The sequence below is a fragment of the Uloborus diversus genome, chromosome 4 (assembly GCF_026930045.1).
Source record: "Uloborus diversus isolate 005 chromosome 4, Udiv.v.3.1, whole genome shotgun sequence".
NCBI lineage: Eukaryota > Metazoa > Arthropoda > Arachnida > Araneae > Uloboridae > Uloborus > Uloborus diversus.
The window spans coordinates 7,070,577-7,084,949 of NC_072734.1; the positions used below are offsets into that span (position 1 = coordinate 7,070,577).

General features: G+C 30.2%; 1 protein-coding gene across 1 annotated transcript in view; it reads left to right on the top strand.

The window, feature by feature from the left end:
- LOC129219792 (interferon regulatory factor 8-like) overlaps positions 1–14,373 on the top strand; it is a 34,149-nt gene that overhangs the window by 12,950 nt on the left and 6,826 nt on the right. The window lies entirely within an intron of this gene.

The window sequence follows — 14,373 nt, forward strand, 5'->3', positions numbered from 1 at the left end:
ATAAGTTCTATGACCCATCAAAAAGTTCCACGAAGCCCAAATACGTGCAAAGTCAATCACCTTGAAGAAATGTAACATGATCAGCAGTGGCGTAGCGAGAAAAAATCCTTGGGGGGGGGGAAGGTTAATTTTTTCGGAAGTTTAAAGTAAAGCTATGCCCTCGAGTTTACACACACACACACACACATATATATATATATATATATATATATATATATATATATATATATATATATTGGGGCTCATGGGATAGGGGGGTTATAACCCCCTATCCCCCTTGGCTACGCCACTGATGATCAGTGCAAAAAAAAAAAAATATCAAAGCCATATGCATATTTCATTTTTAGAGGGGTGATGCACTTACTTCAGTGGCCCACTTCCCCTAACTAACACTAATTCATTAAAAAATTAATTCGCCAAATTCCCAATTCGTTTTCTTCAAACCATCAAACCTAGGCGGACTGTATTTTAAAATATATAAATAATAATGACTAATGAAGTAAAATAAATAACCTTTAAAATGGTAAGAAGTGCATGGATATGAATCACAATAGTTCATTAAGACATTAATGAAAACAGGTATGAAAAGGAAAGGATATATATTTACTTACAATTAAACACTGCTGATTTTAATTTAATTGTTTCCCAGGATTTATAAAATGAAAAAAAAAAAAAAATTCTTAGGACGCGAGAAAAATTCCTGTAAAACCTAGCGCTGATTTTTCGTCGCAATTCGATAACTTAGCAAAAATTGAAATAATAATGTTATAAATGAAATACACCGCCAGCTCAGTCATTTCCAGCCGAGGACTGCAGTTTCGTGCTTATTAACACTCATCAGCCCGGCATAGGAAAGTGACTGAGCTGGAGGTGGAAAACCTCTTATGGAAGCCAAGAGGGCCAAACAAACTGGTAGCTAATGTAGAATTAGCACAGGCCAGACGAGTGACCGAAGCAATGGGCTGATGAGTGCTAATAAGCACGAAAATGCAGTCCTCGGCTGGAAATGACTGAGCTGGCGGTGTATTTCATGTATTTCTGCTTTAGCCCTGGCTAATGGGTTGTAATTTACTGAATAAATAATGTTATAGTTTCACCTAAGTTGAATAAAAATGTCAGTGCTTCGAAAAATTATGCCACCATATTTTTCTTGAAACATTCTCTCTCGTGTAAAAATAATATTTACTAGGCTTACGGTACAATAATAGGCATTTTTAATTAGCTAAATAGGAGCAACAAATGAGCCAGAGATATAGCTACTGGGCAATTCCACGAAAATGTCAACCTGAGCATCAAAATTTCACTATTAACAAAACTATAAGTATTGTATGTCATTTAAAAGCTTGAAATATATATTTTATAAGGTACCAAGTTAAATTTTAATTTATAATTTTTCGTATTAAAAATAAGCCGTAACAGATGCCTGTGTCAATTCCGGATTTTTTGGGGAAAATTTGGCATGTAGTAATCAAATTTTTTATGGTGTTTCATTCAGAAACAATCTTAAAATCAGTTTATAAATGTCAGTCAGTTAGCATAAAAAAGCAACTTTTTCAACTCAGCATGAAATTAATTGGTGAAAATTTTTCAAAATTCGTATTCTCTGCCTACATTAGGAGTATTTAAATGCTGAATAAGTAGAATTGAAAGTTTACATCCGGAACACCGAAAAATCCTCGGTAACTGACTGACACACTTGATACGGTAACTAACATTCTGTTTAACTTCAAAATGGTTGCAATGTATTGAATTTAATACTCCTGAAACCAGATTTCTTTTATTTTTAGGCTTTTAAGTGATATCAAACAACCTAACTCTTTTAATTTTTAAGAATAATAACATTTTTTATTGATTTTATTCATTATTCATTCTAACATAATTTAGTAATGTTTGGGCCTAAATTAAAAAAATAATTGCCTAATATTCAAAAAATACATCAATTCAAAACCGAAGAGGAAGGAATTTTACAGTCAATACAGTCAAAAGACAAATTTACAATACCACAACTTTCACAGGGTGAAAAGAAATTTAAAATATGGGAAGCGACTGCTAGTAAAAGACATTTTTATGGAGGGCGTGTTTTGAGATATTCAAGGTCAAAAATCAAGGTGAATGACCTTGAATCTGAAAGGGTCAAAGATGCGACTGACCTGACATATGGAATTCCACAAAGTAAAACATGTGAACATTCTTGATTTTTTTTCAGTACCTTGCTATTGCGATCCCAGTTTAAGTTTTGGTGTAGTGGAAGAATAGTGTTAGAGCTATGAAATATATTTTTTGAAGAAATTCTAAGGGGACATGTTTTGAGATATTGAAGGTCAAAAGTCACGGTGAATGACCTTGAAACTTAAACCTGTTAAAATAAAGTCATGTTTTATATCAATAGAAAGACTTTCTTTATCTTTACAATGGTTTTTTAATTTTTATTCTTTTATAATTAGGAGAGACGTTACAATTATTTGAATGTCACAACTTTTCGTTTTTTCCGTATTTTTTCAGTTTTTTAACAGCCCAGTATTTCGTAAAATTTTTAAAGTAGAATTCTAAAAATTGGCAGGATAACTTATCTTGTCATATGTGTCCCTCACACTAATTAAAATTTTCATCAAAATCGGAAATGGTGAGGCCAAAAACTTATTATTATTTTTTTTTATTTTAATGTACTTGAGTAACTCTCGCAGAGAGATCACTCTCAACTTTTTTGTAATGAACGACGTCGTTCAAATGAACGAGTTCGAGAAACGGGTAAAACATACGAACGCTCCTCTGATGAACGGATCATTAAAAATAACGTCATCGCCCACCCCCATGAGACAATATTGCCGGTTAACGAATTGATTTTATTTACTCATTCTATTTATCGTTTTTTAACCTCGAAAATTTAAAATATTTTTGTTTAATCAAACGAAGTTTTTAGAAGATTCATCAATAAAAATTAAAAATTAATTTTTTGAAATTATTTTTTGAAAAATTTTGGGTGGTTGACGAAAAATTGCTTTACGGTTAATCTTTGGACAGTCTTTCCGATAGCGCATTAAGATTAGACACGCCTTCTGAAACTCCGCCTTTTTTCTGTACCGTTACACTTATCAGGCATGACTTTTTTAAATTAGTCTTCATTGATTATTGTTTTTTATGAATATAAAATTTAGAGTTTTTGAAACCGACGTGAAATTGTAAACTGCTAAAAGATTGCGGACTATATACGCCAACTATTAGGTAAGCGTAAAATGATGCACTGACGAATAAATTTAGGATGCAAATTTTTGTTTCATTATGTCAACCTCTTAGCAGTCAGTACAATTTTAATTATATCCCGCAGAGTTAAGTGTTTCATTGTATCCCAAATCTGAAACTTGTATTTCGTTTGTCTATGACTGACCTCACTGACCTCCAAGATGTGCGTTGAAGTAAAAGTGAATGAAACGACTTTATAAAAGTGCATTTTGCATTCTAAACTCGCTTAAAGCTCGATTTCAAAAGTTTATTAGTTTTAAACGCTTGACTTCTTCAAGGTTAAGGGCGTTCTTGGCGTTCGATTTCAGCTTAACAAAGTGTAAAAAGTTTTTTTCCTCACTTCCACTTTTTAACGATAATTCTAAAATCAAATACGTTTTTTATTCAATTCGCAATCTTGATGGAATTGATGAATTATTAATTGAAATTATTTTGAATTACTTCAAAGTTATTCTTCTCAGGTTAACTCCAAAATGGAGATGGCTGGTTTTTAATCGCCGTTTGGCAACAGTTTAGACTAACGGTTGTCTCAAAATTATTTACAGGTACTCAATCAATTATCTGAAACGGTAATAGGACGAAAAAAAGAAAAAAAATTGGGGTTAAAGAACTTTTGCAAAACATGTAGGGTAATGTGGGGCAAAGAGAAATAGCGAAGCGAAATGAAATGGTAAAAAACTTACTCTTATTACTTTATACTTATCTGGTACTGATTTAATTATGCTGTACCATAGGTAGTCTATTCCATTCAGGAAAATAATGTCTCCAAACATATTATTTTCAAAAAGCATGATAATACAAGCAAATTGATATTCATATTGTAATATTTAATGGTAAGTTAAAAATTGTATTTGTTATTTTAAGCTATAATGTTCTTGTTGTTAACCTTTTAAATATTTATCGAGACCCACTAATATTCGATGAAGTATGTATTTATTTATTGAATATTAAGCCAATTTTTATTTTAAATGCTTTATCGAATCAGTCAAAGTGAAATAGTAGCTCATTTCGTCTACTTATTTAATCAATTATTAAATCATTTAAGTTTTCATTTATTAATTAATTCATTTACATTCCTTCACGTAATAATTCATTCATTTATTCGTTCATTCATTTATTTTCTTAGTCATTCACTATTTTATTCACTCATAAATATGTATTCTCATAAATTGATTGATCGTTATATTCATTTATTCGCATTTATTGCAAAATTTTCTCTTCATTTCTTCATTCATTCTTTTATTTACTTGTTCATTTTATCAAAATTATTTTCAATTATCAAATAGAAGCTATTTTATAAGAAAAATATTCTATTTTTCACTTTGCTCCATGAGGGGAAAAGGAATAATTTTCACTTTTTTTCTTTTGAAGTACAAATTTACTACCAAAAAATATAAATAAAATTTCAGTGAAAATTTTATTACAAAACATATTGTTCTTCCTTTATTCACCTTAATTTTCAAAACAAATTTTCAATTTGTTCAATTTGAAAACGTAAGTTATCATAACTATTCCCATTGATTTAACTATCCCCACATTCCCTTATAATTATTTTAAACGTATAGTGCTTTTATACACCAACTGAAAAAAAAAATGAAGTAGTTTTCCAGAAGAAACTGTTGCATTACTGGATAAGTTCACCGTTGTTTTATTTTTTAAATTATTTTTTTCTACTTTTAGTAGGAAAGAATGCAGCCCTTCTTATTATTTTTTATGATGCATGTCCTACGTTTGACAAAAACTATTGAACAACTTATTAAAAAAAAAAAACTTTCTTCAGTATTCAATTCACCTTTTTAAAACTTTGTACGATTATTAAACAAGACATAATTATCACATTTTGACAACTTATTTGTTGAAAAAAAATTCGATAGGATTTTTTTAAATAAAAAAGCCATACTTTAAAGAAAAAACCACAATTTCCTTAACACTTCCAGTACTTTTACTTTTTCATAACTTTAAAAACTTTTCTCGTGTCTATCTCTCTTCGTTAGATACCAGAGAGTGATGTGACCCTCCAGTTTGGAAATTATCAACCAGTAACAGGTTTTTTGGGTGAATGTTTGAAAAATACCGCCGAAAAACGTACTTTTTGCCCCCTAAGTTTAGTTGATCATTATTTCAAAATCACATATTGCATACCTTTCGAGATTTATATCACAGTAAAATTAAATTATAATTTTTGCAAACTTTCAAATATTTAGAGTTAATACCTTTTACGCTAGAGCTGTTGGCGTAAATAAAAACGTTGAAAACGTGATTATGAGAAAATCAAGAAAGAAAAAGAAAACTTCAGTTAAAAGCAGTGCATTTGAGTTAAATAAATTTCTTCCAGTTTTCTCAATAATTCATTGATTTTTAAAAAAATGCGGGTTTAGATAGAAAAACACTGGGGCTCTCTAAATTTCTCAAAATCTCGAAATCGATTTTTTTTTTCAAAAATTAGGGTGTTTGCATACTTTAAAAACAAAAACTAAATACCTTTTAAGTAAAAACAATAACTCCTGATGCTCAAAAACAAACCTTTGAGTTCTAAATTCCATAATTTTTAAAAACGTCATTAAAATGCCTTTTCTAAAAAAAATCGACAACTAAATGTATCCATCCCCACTGTACGTATTTTCTGAATTATTATTATTATTTAAATTATAGTTAATATTATTTATAACGTTTAGAAATATTTTTCATATTTCAGTTCAAACAACATTACGTTCATTTCTCTCATAGACTTTTTAAATTCAGTTTTTCTCATGGTTTTATTTTTTGTTTTTAGTAGGAAAATATGTAGCCCTAGTTTTTGACGCTTATTTATCTATACATTTTTCTACCTATCCATTTTAATGTTACTTAATTTAAAATAAAGAAATAAATTTGAGTTCAAAACTTTTATTTTTGAAATATAGCATCGAAAGAACTTTTGTAAAGAAACTTTTCCACCACTAAATAAGCTATTGTAAAAATGAACCATAACTTTTATAATAACAGATATCTCTTAATCTCATAATAAATTATTATATTTTTTAACTACTATTTGGAATTTCTAGAAATATTTTCTTTTTTTTTTTTTTTTGGTGTTAAACAATATTACATTCATTTCGCTTATAGACTTTTCAAATTTACTTTTTTCATTACTCGCTGTGTATTAAAGTTTGTGTTCGTGTAGGGTGGATTTGTTTTGTGTGACATATTTTTGCTTTGAAACTGAAATATAAATGATCCCAGATAAATTTTCGGAAAAGGAAGTACAAACGATAAATGCTTTAAGGATCACCAAAAATAATATAATCCGTTTCTGTATGATAAATAGTCTGCAGCGAATGAGAAACAATTTCTTGGAAGATTTACAAAGTGATAGTACAATGTGTCCAGGGCCCGAATAACTAAAAGTGCGACCCTAGGCCCACAATCATTTGGAGGTCTCCTGAAGACTCTATAGCGGAACTAAGTGGTTTATTTATAGGTTTCAAGGTCAGAGTGCATTTTTGAGAGGCCTCTTTATTTATCGCACAAGTGTGTTAATCATTCATCAAGAGCATTTATGAATCCCCTTGGACCCCACATAGTTATGAAATGAATAAAAATTCTCCTTTAAGGAAGTTTTTTCAATTAATTTTTTTCTTTATCATTATTCGAAAAATACATACATTTCTGGTATAATTGTAATGCTGTGCATAATTCTTCTTAAGTAATTTTTGGGGCCCTTTAGGAAGATGGGTACAGGTCCAGGCCTAGTCGGCCCGTGCGGTAATCAGACTCTGTATGTGTCTTTAAGAAATTAGTGATTAAATCATTAAACAATGAGATAAAAATCGACCAATGAAAAAGAAGGGGGGGGGGGGGAGTGATATCAATATTAGATCCGTTAATTTAACGACTAAACAATCAGCAGTTAGATAATTCGTAAATCATTCGTTGGGCTTCTCAAATACAAATTTAGATAAAAAGTATATTTGCAAATAAAAACTTGGATAAATATGTTGAGGATTCAAACGCACGAGATTGCTGTAACAGGTTTGCTTTTTGCGTACATTTCATGAAAAATTACTTACATTATAGAAAAGAAAAAAAAAATCTGAATTATTTTATTGCATTTGTAGCAGAGCTGTATTTAAGGGAGATATTTTTAGGGTTCAAACCCCTCAGGAATCTTTCAAAACTATTCCAAAAAATGCTCTTTTATTTTTGAAAAAACTAATATCGTTGGTATTTTATAATGTATTTTTTATTTATTTATTTATTTTAAATTTCACTTGAAAAATGAAAATATTATTGAAGTAGTATACAAGCTCAGTGCTTCGCCTGCAGTATTTATTTTTACTGCTGTAATCAGGGGGCCCACCAAGGGGGCGCAGACTGCGCCATTGAAATTTTTAGGGGAAGGATGTTTTGAGGGGTATTTTTCTCATTTTTAGGGAGGGCTCTTGCTTTTTTTTGGGGTAGGGGGGCTTCGCGGTATTTTGGGGGGTGCACCCTTAATCTTGGGAGGGGGGCACGCCTGGTAGTTACTGCGGACATCCTTTCGTCAAGTTTTTATCTTGAAGTTGATTACTACAAAAAATCATTTTCCAAGATTTTTTTAAATGTTCTAATCATAACCTCTTTTTACATTTATTTTTAAACAGAACCCTTGAAAGGGCACCAAAGTACCTCAAGTTTAGAGCAGCTTGAACCACACTGCATCAAAAACTTCGAATAAATTTTTTACATTAATGCAGCTAAATTTCCTTTTTTAATTAAAATGAAAACTACAAATTTGCGGAACCAATAGAGTCTGCTAAATTAAATTATTTTACCAGTAAAAATATCTTCGATTATGAAAAAGAAACATAAATTTACAGTTAAAAAAAAACTATTAATTTAAAAAGTTATAGATAAGCAAAATCTTCGATAATTAAAATTTTTAGTTCAAAATGAAATTTAGTACATATTTAAGTTAGCAGCGTTATTTTTTACTACAGTTTCAATTTTATTAAAGTTTAAAAAGAAAGGAAAAACAACATTTTGAGAAAGTGCTACTAGAAAATTTGTTTTTAATCAAATTCTATCATATTTCATTGTATCGAAATATTGTAAATTGATTTTGAAAATAATTGTAGATGAGAGCTGCAAAAGTGCAAATTTTAATTGAAATTTTGATGGGAAAAAAGTATAATATTTTAAAAATAATTTTTATCAAATATTGCTCTACTTTTATGCTCTACAGTTTTATGATTATCAATTTCAGGTCTATGTAATTGGAAATGAGTAGCTATATAAAAGCACAAATTAGTATACAAATAATTAAAGTAAGTATACAAATAGTTAGAACAATGGTATAGGTAAAGTTAAAACAAAACAAAAAAACAAAAAGAAATGCAAAAAATTGCTTTTAAAAATCACTGGGGGTTGGATGGTCCACAATGAAACGTGCCTCCAAAAAGTAGAATTAAGTATCCTGCTTTCTTGGATTCACAAAATGAATTAATATTTATTTTTACTATGAAAACTAAACGTACTAATAGTTTAATAAAATAACTTACTCAACTACAGGAATTCAATTCCATGCGGCAATCTTAATGAAATCAATTTTTAAAGAATAATGTTGTAGACTTCAAAAAATTGAGGAATTGACATCGAATAAGATTTAAGGAACAAAATCAAAAGTTTACAAGAGAAGGAAAGATCGATTCGATGTCATTAAAACAACCGCTAATTCCAAACCAATGAATCACTTTATTTTCAAAACTGACTATTTTGAAAGTAAAATGACTCATTAGTGTGGTATTAGCGATTGTATTTCAATGATACCAAAACGTTTTCTCCTTATTTCATGAAATTTTGTTTTAGTTACTTTACTCGGTCTCAATGTCAACTGCCCAATTATTAAGCAGCGTGCTGAAATTCAATTTGCTGGAATAAAAGCTGCTCAATTTTTCTGAAAGGTATGATTCCGTCATAGGATTTGAAGAGCCGCCAATTACAGTACATAGAAAGAAATAGAAAATATAGATAATATTAAAAGAATTAAAACTGGTCTAACGAGCTAGACTCCCCCTACTTCAAAATGTAACTTTTGGCTATAGGCATTTATTCCTGTTTAGCAACCTATAAAGATGTTCATGAAATCCATTTACGAGATTTTCTGGGATCTGGGTTGGGGGTGGAGGCGGGGGGTCATGCAGTAAATCAATACTGAAAATAACCACTGGTTTGTTGATTTCAATGATATTATTATAACGGCATTATGGACATTATTCTTTTGCTATGGATATTTTGAAGTTGTTACGTGCATGCATTTAAGAAATGTTGAATGTGTTCATGTAGGTAGGGGAATGTGGGGCAAAGTGAAATTGTGAAATATTTACTCCGCTTTTAGTACCACATACCTGGTAATATTTTAACGATGTAGTAACATATGTAGTCTAGTCCAGTCAAGAAAAAATATCCCTCAAAATCAAAGCCTATGATAATACAAGCAATTTTCAAAAAGTGACACCCAAATTGTAAAATTTTGCTGCAACTCAAGAATTATTTTGATGTTATCAAATGATAAAGTTCTTGTTATGAGAAATTTAAATATTAATTGGGAACTTCTAATATTCGGTGCATTATTTATTTAGCTTATTTGTATTTTTATTATTTTTCGCAATTAGTCAAGTGCATGCGGGGCAAAGTGAAATAGTTCATTTCGTTTACTCATTCAATCATTTACTAAATTACTTATGTATTCATTTATTAACAATTTTATTTACTTTTCTCCATTTAATAATGCACTTATTAATTCATTCTTTCACTTATTTTCTTAATCAATCACTATTTTATTCATTCAATTATTTATCCTCATGTATTAGTTAATGAATAAATTAATTTTATTATCTTTTCATTTCTTAAGTTATTTTTTTTATTTGCTCATTATTAGGTTCACAAATATTTTTCAGAATTGTATAGAAAATATTTTATTCGAAAAATATTCAATTTTTCACTTTGCCTAAGAAAATGAAAACTTTCCATTTTTTGGAAAGCATAATTTTACTGCATTAAAAAAAAAAATTTTTTTTAATTTTTTTTTTACGAAATAAAATGTTCTTTTCTTATGTACTGTAATTTTCAAGACCAATTTCCAATTCGTTCGTTTTGAAAAAGCTGAGTCATCTAAACCATTTCACTTTGCCCCACATTCTCCTGCTTAAGAAAAAAAGAGAAAGGAACAAGAAGTTCTGTCTAGAACTAGACGAGCCTACTTTCCCGTATACCCATAATACTTTCTAGTACCTGATCAATATCCTCAAAAATGGCTAAAATCGCAAATTATTTTTCAAACATATTTTTAAAATACTTTAAGCTGATTTCTAGGAATAAAATAAACAAAGCAGCTAATACACTTTTTTTTCCATTAAAAAAATCTTTCACAGCTTTCAAAACGAAAAAATAATAATTAAAATTAATAAGCTCCTTAAAATAAATACATCATATCAAAAAAAAAAAATCGTTCATTTTTCCCCTGTTGCCAAAAACAATTTTTTAAATGAATTAATGCACTTACCAAAATAAATAAAAACAATAAAATGTTAAACTAAAGAAATAATTTTCATTGTCAAAAAAAAAAAAAATTGTCTGCGCATATCTTTATGTAGAAACATAAATGACTTCGAGTTTATTCGCCGAAAACTGAATACCTAAATTAAAAGTTTAGCGTTAAAATAAAAACAAGTCACATCAACAATAATTATTTCACAGTCAAACCCATAGCTGCGGAGTCGGAGTCAATCTCATTTTGGGGTAAAGGAGTCGGAGTCGAATATCTAAGAATCGGAGTGAGTCATTTGTCCTCCGTGTATAAATTTTTGCCAAAGCTACGAAGTCAGAGTCGAAGTCGGGAGTTGGAGTCCGATTAATTGTCGGGCACAAGAGTCGGAGTCGGAGTCAAGTGCCCCTAAATTCTCGGAGTCGAAGTCTGGAGTTTGGCGTTAAGAGCTATTTCCAACAAAATTTGTTTGAAGTAAATCCACCTTCAAGTACGGAATCTACATTGACTTTCAGTTTTCCCGTAGGCGCTAATGTTAAGGGATTTGAACTGTTCAAAATTGAACGGAAAATTGTTCAAATCAAAAAGATATTTTATACAAAAGTTTTTCATTAAACGCTTTTTCCTACAAAGTTTGTTTGAAGCAAATTCGCCTCACAGTTCGGAATTGCCTTGAATTTCCCCGTAGGCGCTAATGTTAAGTTTTTTTGAACTGTTCAAAATTGAACAAAAAATAGTTCAAATCAAAAAGTAAAATATGGGAATGAGGTGTCCTCGCCGAGATCTTTCGAACAAAAAAAAGTTTGTTCGAATCGGACTATTCATTCAAAAGTTATTAGGGGGGGGGGACAGACAGACAGACCGACAGACAGACAGAACGACAGACATTTTTCCCCATCTCAATACCCTACTTTCCAATTTTTAATTTTTCGATATTTATTTATTTATTTTATTTATTTTTGACTTTTTTTGTTTTTCGCGATATTTTAAAGATGTATTAAGCCTTCTTTCATGCTTTTTTCTTCTTTTTCTGACTTTTACTGGGAAAGTAGGCTAAAAAGGAGATTAAGTGTGACTGGTCTAAGAAAGAAGTATTAATGGACAGAGTATAAAAAGTAAAATATACATTAATTAAAAGGACTTATTTTTCTGTTTAAATATCCATAAACAAAGAAACCATAAAAAAGGAAAAAAATGTAATAACACATGTTTCTAATTTTTTTGATTAAAAAAAAAAACTTTCATTGAGAAGACCGCAGAACTGTCGCTCACTGGGAAGGCAAAGGGTGGCATATCACCTCTTCAGAGGAAATTGTGAACCATGTTTGCTGCAATAGAAAAATTACACAAGAAGTTCTGTCTAGAACTAGACGAGCCTACTTTCCCTATACCCATACTACTTTCTAGTACCTGATCAATATTCTCAAAAAAAGTTAAAATCGCAAATGTTTTCAAACATATTTTTAAAATACTTTAAGCTGATTTCTTGGAATAAAATATTTCTCCTCAAAAAAAAAAAAAAAAAACTGAACAAATAAAATAGCAGCAACTTTTAAACAAAGCAGCTAATACACTTTTTTCCATTAAAAAATCTTTAACAGCTTTCAAAACAAAAAAATAAAAATTAAAATTAATAAGCTCATTAAAATAAATACATCATATCAAAAAAAAAATCGTTTCTTTTTCCCTGTTGCCAAAAGCAATTTTTTAAATGAGTTAATGCACTTACCAAAATAAATAAAAACAATAAAATGTCAACTTAAAGAAATAATTTTCATTTTCGAAAAAAAAAATCGTCTGCGCATAACTTTATGTAGAAACATAAATGACTTCGAGTTTATTCGTAGAAAACTGAATACCTAAATTAAAACTTTAGCGCAAAAATGAAAACAAGTCAAATCAGCAATAATTATTTCACAGTCAAAACCATAACAGCTGAGTCGGAGTCGGAGTCAATCTCATTTTGGGGAAAAGTAGTCGGAGTCGAATATCTAAGAAACGGAGTCAGTCATTTGCCCTTCGTGTATAAATTTTTGCCAAAGCTACGAAGTCAGAGTCGAAGTCCGGGAGTCGGAGTCTGATTAGTTGTCGGACACAGGAGTCGGAGTCAGAGTCAAGTGCCCCTAAATTCTCGGAGTCGAAGCCTGGAGTTTTGCGTCAAGAGCTATTTCCAACAAAATTTGTTTGAAGTAAATCCGCCTTCAAGTACGGAATTTATTGACTTTCAGTTTCCCCGTAGGCGCTAATGTTAAGGGATTTGAACTGTTCAAAAGTGAACGGAAAATTGTTCAAATCAAAAAGATATTTTATATACAAGTTTTTCATTAAAAGCTTTTTCCTACAAAGTTTGTTTGAAGCAAATTCGCCTCACAGTTCGGAATTGCCTTGAATTTCCCTGTAGGCGCTAATGTTAAGTTTTTTTGAACTGTTCAAAATTGAACAAAAAATAGTTCAAATCAAAAAGTTAAATGTGGGAATGAGGTGTCCTCTCTGAGATCTTTCGAACAAAAAAAAGTTTGTTCGAATCGGACTATTCATTCGAAAGTTATTAGGGGGGAACAGACAGACAGACAGAACGACAGACATTTTTCCCCATCTCAATACCCTACTTTCCAATTTTTAATTTTTCGATATTTATTTAATTATTTTATTTATTTTTGACTTTTTTTTTTTTTTTTTTTTTTTTTTTTTTGCGATATTTTTAAGATGCGTTAAGCCTTTTTTCATGCTTTTCTCTTCTTTTTCTGACTTTTACTGGGAAAGTAGGCTTAAAAGCTTACAAATAAATCTTCATCCCAAGACATATCAGGGAATAGCAGCTTCAACCATGCAAAGCTGTGCGCGATACTTATGGCCTAACTTGAAGTGCCAAATCAAGCAGTTTCTTCAGAACTGTGAATCATGACAAAAATCAAAAGTACATAGGCACAACAAAATACCACTTGGTCTCTTCCAGATGCCAGATTTTCGAACGTCCATGTTGATACCGTGTGTCCTTTGCTCTCCGACGGCAACAAAACTCAATAGATTTTGATAAACCTAAGGTAGGAATTTAATGTTCAGTTGCTGCATCAGTGCGTTTCATAGTGAAATTCCATTCAATTGCAAAACAGAATAAATACAAAGAAATACAAATTATGCGAATAGTAACGATGAGTAGGATTCATTTAAGGTAGGCGAATAACCTAATTTTCGAAAAAAAAAAAAAAATAGATTTTGAGATTTTGAGAAATTTAGAGAGCTATAGTGTTCTTCTTTCTAATTCCGCAATTATTTTTAAAATCGACGATTTATAGAAAAATTTAAGAAATTTACTGAACTCAAATGCGCTGCTAATAACTGAAATTTCCTTTTTTTTTCTTGATTTTCTCCTAACCACGTTTTCAAGATTTTATTTACGCCAACAGCTCTAGCGAAAAAAGTAGTAGTAACTTTAAAGGCTTGAATTTTTGCAAACATAGTAATTGAACAAATGACTGCGAAATAAACCTCGAAAAGTTAATGTACATGCAATATGTGATTTTTAAATAATCATCAATTAAACTTAGGGGCAGAAAGCACGTTTTTCAGGGGACATATTCAAACAATTACCCATAAACCTATTTTTAGTTAATTATTTTCAAATTGGA